This window comes from Pseudoliparis swirei, chromosome 24, assembly GCF_029220125.1.
Source record: "Pseudoliparis swirei isolate HS2019 ecotype Mariana Trench chromosome 24, NWPU_hadal_v1, whole genome shotgun sequence".
Lineage (NCBI taxonomy): Eukaryota > Metazoa > Chordata > Actinopteri > Perciformes > Liparidae > Pseudoliparis > Pseudoliparis swirei.
In genome coordinates, this window is record NC_079411.1 from 19,868,627 (window position 1) to 19,874,825 (window position 6,199).

Consider the following 6,199-nt stretch of genomic DNA (forward strand, 5'->3'; position numbering starts at 1 on the left):
TCTTCAGTAAAAAAAAGTGTATAATATAAAACAGAGGCAGCAAATTGTCACATTTTAAACACTAGAACCAGAGAGTTTTGGGCCAATTGTTAATTATCAAGTGATTAAATTGTTAATGATTGTCGAAATTGTTTCAGCTTTATTAGACTTCAGCTTTAACAAAACAAACTCAACTCCAGGTCTACTTACTCGCATTGTCCTGGAGCTTTAGACCGAAACACATGCTCTTCTTCAGCAAAAGGTCTTGGCTCAGTTGCCACTAAACTGCCAATGGGTAAACCTGAGATGATTTTAAGTTTTAACATCTGCAGACCATGAACCAACCTCATCTGCTCTTAATCTCATGATGCATACCTGCAAACTTGTCACCTTTCTGCTAAATTCGCCATTTTTAAATTAAAATAGGTCATCCACGTGAATGGTGTGCCGACTAAAAAAAAAGTCAGCTGCACATGCTGACCAATGGATTTCAACATGTGTATGAGCCCTGTCAAAAACAGAACTGACGACGACACTTTACTCGCCCGACTATTTGTGTTTAAATTGCGTCATACGCGTCGGTGAGGGGGCGTGGCTTATCTCCGTTGCGCTGCTCAGTGGAAAAATATTTTCGGCCACGGAATAATTAACCACTATTTCTACGTTATACTTCTTGTAGAAATCCCACACACGTCGTAACATCTAAAGCCCTGTTGCCTGAGTTTATAACATCACGTAGGCGCACACAGCTCCGTGAATGTCACACTGATTACGTGAATGACTTCCGCTTCCAGCGCCACTCGAGCAGCAGCAGCCAATTAGATTCACCAACGGAGGAGCAGCTCAACGCTGATTGGCTCTCACAACGCAGCATTGAAGTCTGTCCTCTCCCTCCCTTCTTCCGCTCTGCGCTCATCTCTACTTTTTTTATACTCTGCGTGTAAGGTGCTGTGTGTACTCTGTCTTCTCTGTCTTCTCTGTCTACTGTGTCTACTGTGTCTCCTTGATTGTGTCATTCCCTGCACCTGCCCTCAGCCACTCTCGTCTCGTTAATGTCTCATGTCGTACACCTGTTTCCATGTCGTACACCTGTTTTCCCCCCTATATATTGTGCCACTCTCTCCCTTGTCTGTTGCTGGCTTGTTGTCTTTTTTCCGTCGTCCTGTGTTTACCTGATCCTGCCTGTTTCGACCCTGCCTGCCTGCCCTGACCCCGGACTCCTCTGCCTGCCCCTTTTTGGACTTTGTTGGTTTTCGTGTGGGAGTTTTTGCCTCATTAAAGAGCGCCTTTTGTTAAATCTACACGGACTCCTCAAATTCCTCTGCGCATGAGCTCCTGCACCTGTGACGTAGCCGTGACAGAACAATCCAGCCAAATCGAGCTCAGCAGAAGACGACGCCATGTTCGCGCCTCTCCAGACACCAGGAGGGACACTGGACTCGAACTGCTCTCGGGCCAGCAAGATCGAACAATTTCTCAGCGGTCTGCTGACCTGGGAGGCTATGGTGGCGGACCTGTCACATAGTCGCGGTCCCGAGTCACAGCCCCTGCCTGTTCCCGCCGTCGCCGCCAAGCCCCAGCAGCCCGGCTACCCATCTGTCTACCAGCCCCCACCGTCCGGCAACCCGCCAGTCTATAAGGCCAAGTCTATGCAGCCGTACTACCCACCATTGGTCTTTCCACCATGGCAGCCCACAACGGGTCCCGCTGCAGCCTCCGTGCCACAGGTTCCGGCAGTACCCCCCGATCCCGTCTCCGTCCCTGCTGGTCCTACTTCCCCGAGTCCAGATTCCCCCCTGGCCGGCTTCACTTCCCCGTATCCCGTTGCCGTCCCGTCTGGCTCCAGTCCCCGGTGTTCCGTCGCCGGTTCCAGTCCCCGGTGTTCCGTCGCCGGTTCCAGTCCCCGGTGTTCCGTCGCCGGTTCCAGTCCCCGATGTTCCGGTCCCCGGTGTTCCGTCGCCGGTTCCAGTCCCCGATGTGCCGGTTCCATCCCCGATGTTCCGCCGCCGGTTCCAGTCCCCGATGTTCCGGTCCCCGGTGTTCCGCCTCCATCCCGCCCGGCCCCGGTTCTCCCCATCCCATCGCCGTCCCGGTTGGTCCCAGGTTCCCTCGCCTTCCTATCCAGTCCCTGTTCCCCGTGTCCCGTCCCATCCAGCCCCGGTTCCCCGTAACCGGTCCCATCCAGCCCCGGTTCCTTGTGAGCCGTCCCGTCTGGCTTCAGGTCCCCTTGGCTCATCGCCTGGTCCCAGTCCAACAGAGCTCCCATCCCCAGACCCCGGTACCCTTGAGACTTCCTCTCCTGAGCCCGGTCCCCTCGCTCCCCATTCCTGTCCTCCGGCCCGCCCTCCAGAGCGCATCCTTTCGCCTGATGGCCGTCCTCCGGCCCACCCCCCGGACTGTCTCGGCCATGGTCTTGAACCCTCCTCCGGCTCCCCTCCACCCACCCTTGTTGATCTCCTGGGACGTCTGGAATCCGTCCCTTGAGGGGGGGGTCCTGTAAGGTTCTGTGTGTACTCTGTCTACTGTGTCTTCTCTGTGTCTACTGTGTCTCCTTGATTGTGTCATTCCCTGCACCTGCCCTCAGCCACTCTCGTCTCGTTAATGTCTCATGTCATACACCTGTTTTCCCCCCTATATATTGTGCCACTCTTTCCCTTGTCTGTTGCTGGATTGTTGTCTTTTTTCCGTCGTCCTGTGTTTACCTGATCCTGCCTGTTTCGACCCTGCCTGCCTGCCCTGACCCCGGACTCCTCTGCCTGCCCCTTTTTGGACTTTGTTGGTTTTCGTTTCATTAAAGAGCGCCTTTTGTTAAATCTACACGGATTCCTCTGCTCTTGAGCTCCTGCACCTCGCTACCTGTGACGTAGCCGTGACACTGCGACTTATTGAGTGTCGTAATAATCGCGCTACACAACGAATCGATAATGAAATTCGTTGCCAATTATTTTAATAAGCGATGTGTTCATTGTTGCAGCCCTACAACTGATTGTAGTTTCTAGATGTTTCCTAAATTTAATTTATGTCAGTTGAATCTATGTTTTTGGGGGGTTCGTCTGGGTTTGATCACGTTTTATTTAAAGCATCCTCTTTTCACGGTATGACCTTTGACGTGCTTGCTTATTTGAAATTGTTCCTCTGTTTTGCATGTCGGTGTATTTTAATTTAATTACATTTATTGAATTAAAATTGTTTATATATATACACACACATATGTATATATATTTACACACCTATATTACTGGAAGATTCTCTGGCCGTGTAACCTTAAATTAGTTCATCCTTTTTTAAATACCTTGTTCTTTTGTATTTTGTGGCTTTTGAACTAATCAGCTAAAATAAGTATAATGCATTTTGCGCAACAGTTCACTTCACCCCATTCCTCCTGATGATGGCTCAGTTTATTCATTCCTCCACAGTAAGAGGGTCGTGTGTTCAATTCCCAGTTGGGGTGGCTCACAGTCCAAAGACATGCTCATGTTAATTGATCTCTAAATTTCCCATAGATGTGAGTGCAAATCGTTTTTAATACTTTATCCATTAAATATAAATATATTCAATTAGTAATTAAATTTTTAGGTTTTGTACTTTTGGTAGAGAAGAGAACTTGATGCAGTGTGAAAAGGAAAATTAATGTAGGTGCTGTGGGTTGAAGCGTGTGTTTGATGAACACGAGGTCCTGGGTTCAAGCCCCGGCAGTGACAAAACAAAACTTGAAACAAAACAATTGAAAATAATTTGAGAAGCGTTTCACAGTGGTGCCGTTCAACTCCCGCCAGTGCCTCAAGAATCGTATCCTGTAATTGAATTTTTAGGTTTTGTACTTTTGGTAGAAAAGAGAACTTGATGCAGTGTGAAAAGGAAACTTCATGTATGCCCTGTATGCCCCGGCAGTGACAAAAAATAAACTTGAAAACAAACAAAATGAAAAAATAATTATGTAATAAAAAGTAATTAAAAAGTTTAAAAATGTAAAGTCATAAAGAATGTAAAGTTATAAAAAATTATTAAAAAGTTACAAATAGTTAAAACGTTATAAAAAAGTTACAAAAAGTTCAAACGTTATAAAAAAGTTATAAAGTTATTAAAAATGTTTAAAAGTAAAAAAGTAACGAAAATGTAATAAAGTATTAAAAACCATTTGTACTCACATCTATGGGAAATTTAGAGATCAATTAACATGAGCATGTGTTTGGACTGTGGGAGCCACCCCAACCAGGAATTGAACCCCAGCACCACCGTGCAGCCATCCCAGTCTAACCTTAAAAACTCTAAATAAAAAAGTTAAAAAGTTATAAAAAAGATAAAAAGTAGTAAAAAAGTTATGAAAAGTTATTAAGTTACAAAAAGTTAAAAAGTTATAAAAAAGTAATAAAAAATGTTAAAAAGTTAAAAATAAATACAAATGTAATAAAGTATTAAAAACCATTCACACCTATGGGCAATTCAGAGATCAATTAACATGAGCAGTCTTTGGGAGGAAGCTGGAGAGGGAACTCACGCTGCCAAGGGGAGAACATGCAAACTCCACACAGAGGGACCGCCCCGACAGGGAATTGAACCCACAGCCCTCTAATACAAAAGTAATAAAAAGTACAAAAGTAATCAAAAAGTAATAATGTCATAAAAAGTAAAGAAAGTACAAAAGTAATGAGAATGTAATCAAAGTAAAAAAAGTAATTAAAAAGCTTAAAACATTAAAAAAGTACTAAAAAGTCATAAAAAATGTAAAGTTATAAAAAATTATTACAAAGTTATAAATAAGTTTAAAAGTTATAAAAAATCATTAAAAAGTAAAAAAGTACTAACAAATTATAAAATAAGTTTAAAAGTTATAAAAATTATTAAAAAGTATAAAAGTACCAAAAAGTTATTATACCTGAAAATGTCTGAAATTAGCTGAAATATTAAAAAGAAAGCTGAACATAGCTGAAATAAAACAAATTAAAGTTGAACATAGCTGAAAATAGCTGAAATAGGCTGAAAATAGGTTTAACATCTGAACATATCAAAAAGGGAAACTTCCTGCTGAAAATGTTGAAGCACAAACATGATCAAATCACCAAAATAGTAGAATCAATAGAGAGGAAAGATTCTGCCGAACGCGTCGATATGTTGGTTATTTTTGTGGCTTAAATGTGACCTGAGAAACTCTGTATCATAAACAAGAGTGTGTGTGAGATCCGCCTCTGATTATCCGCCCTAAAAAAAGTTAAAATGTCGTCAGGTTTTCAATGGAGATGACTGAGCAGAAAGGTGGACTTCCTCCCTCGTTAAGGCATCTCGAGAAAAATCTGGGAAACTGTTGGATTCCATAGTCACATGTCTACGACAAGCACAAGATTCTCTACTACTTTATCAAAAAAATAATGCCTAAAGAGTAAGAATTGTGGCCGTAGTGACGATATACAAAATTAATTTCCGCTTGATCCTGACGCAGCTGACGCGGCTGTCCCCGCGATGACGTCACAGCTCTAGACTTCCCCACACACCCATTGAAAACTCCAGGAGGAGCGGAAAAACACATACAACTAAAACGGGGACAGTTAAATAACTATAAGAGCTATCAAAAGAAGCTGAATTATAAAGTTATAGCTAACAATTTCGTTAACATTTTAAAGGTGAAATTGTTTCTTTAGCTGAATGTATACCGATATTGTAAGCTTTTAAAGTTGAACAAGTTTAAGCAGATTTGAAGATTTCCACCGTTGGATCCCATTCATTTTTTGTTTCATAAAAAAATTAATCATTTGAAAATTTGAAAAGATAAAAGATATTTGAAAATATACAGTAATAGGTGAAGGCTATGTGAACATAAAACAAATTAAATAGCTGAATTTGCTGAAAATATGAAGATGCTGTAAGCTTTTTAAAGTTGAAGATTTTCTCCATAGGATCTGATGAATTAAAAAGAACATAAAAGTATGTAAAGATACAAACATTTCTGAAAAGTTCTGAATTATGAAAGGTCATACCCATCTAGTCCTGAAGAAGCTGCATTTTTTAAATATTTGAATGGTTTAAATAACTGAATAATAAAGATTACAAGCATTCCAACTAATAAAAAAGACTGTAGTTATGAAAGCTTAAGGTTTCATCAAACAAGGTGGATGTGGTGTGGTGTTGAGATCATTTCAAGTGTCCAGATCGACTTCTGTGTTGAAGTCCTTTATTGGTTTGACTGAGCAAACTCGATTGCATGATGAGGACAGTGTGACATGGT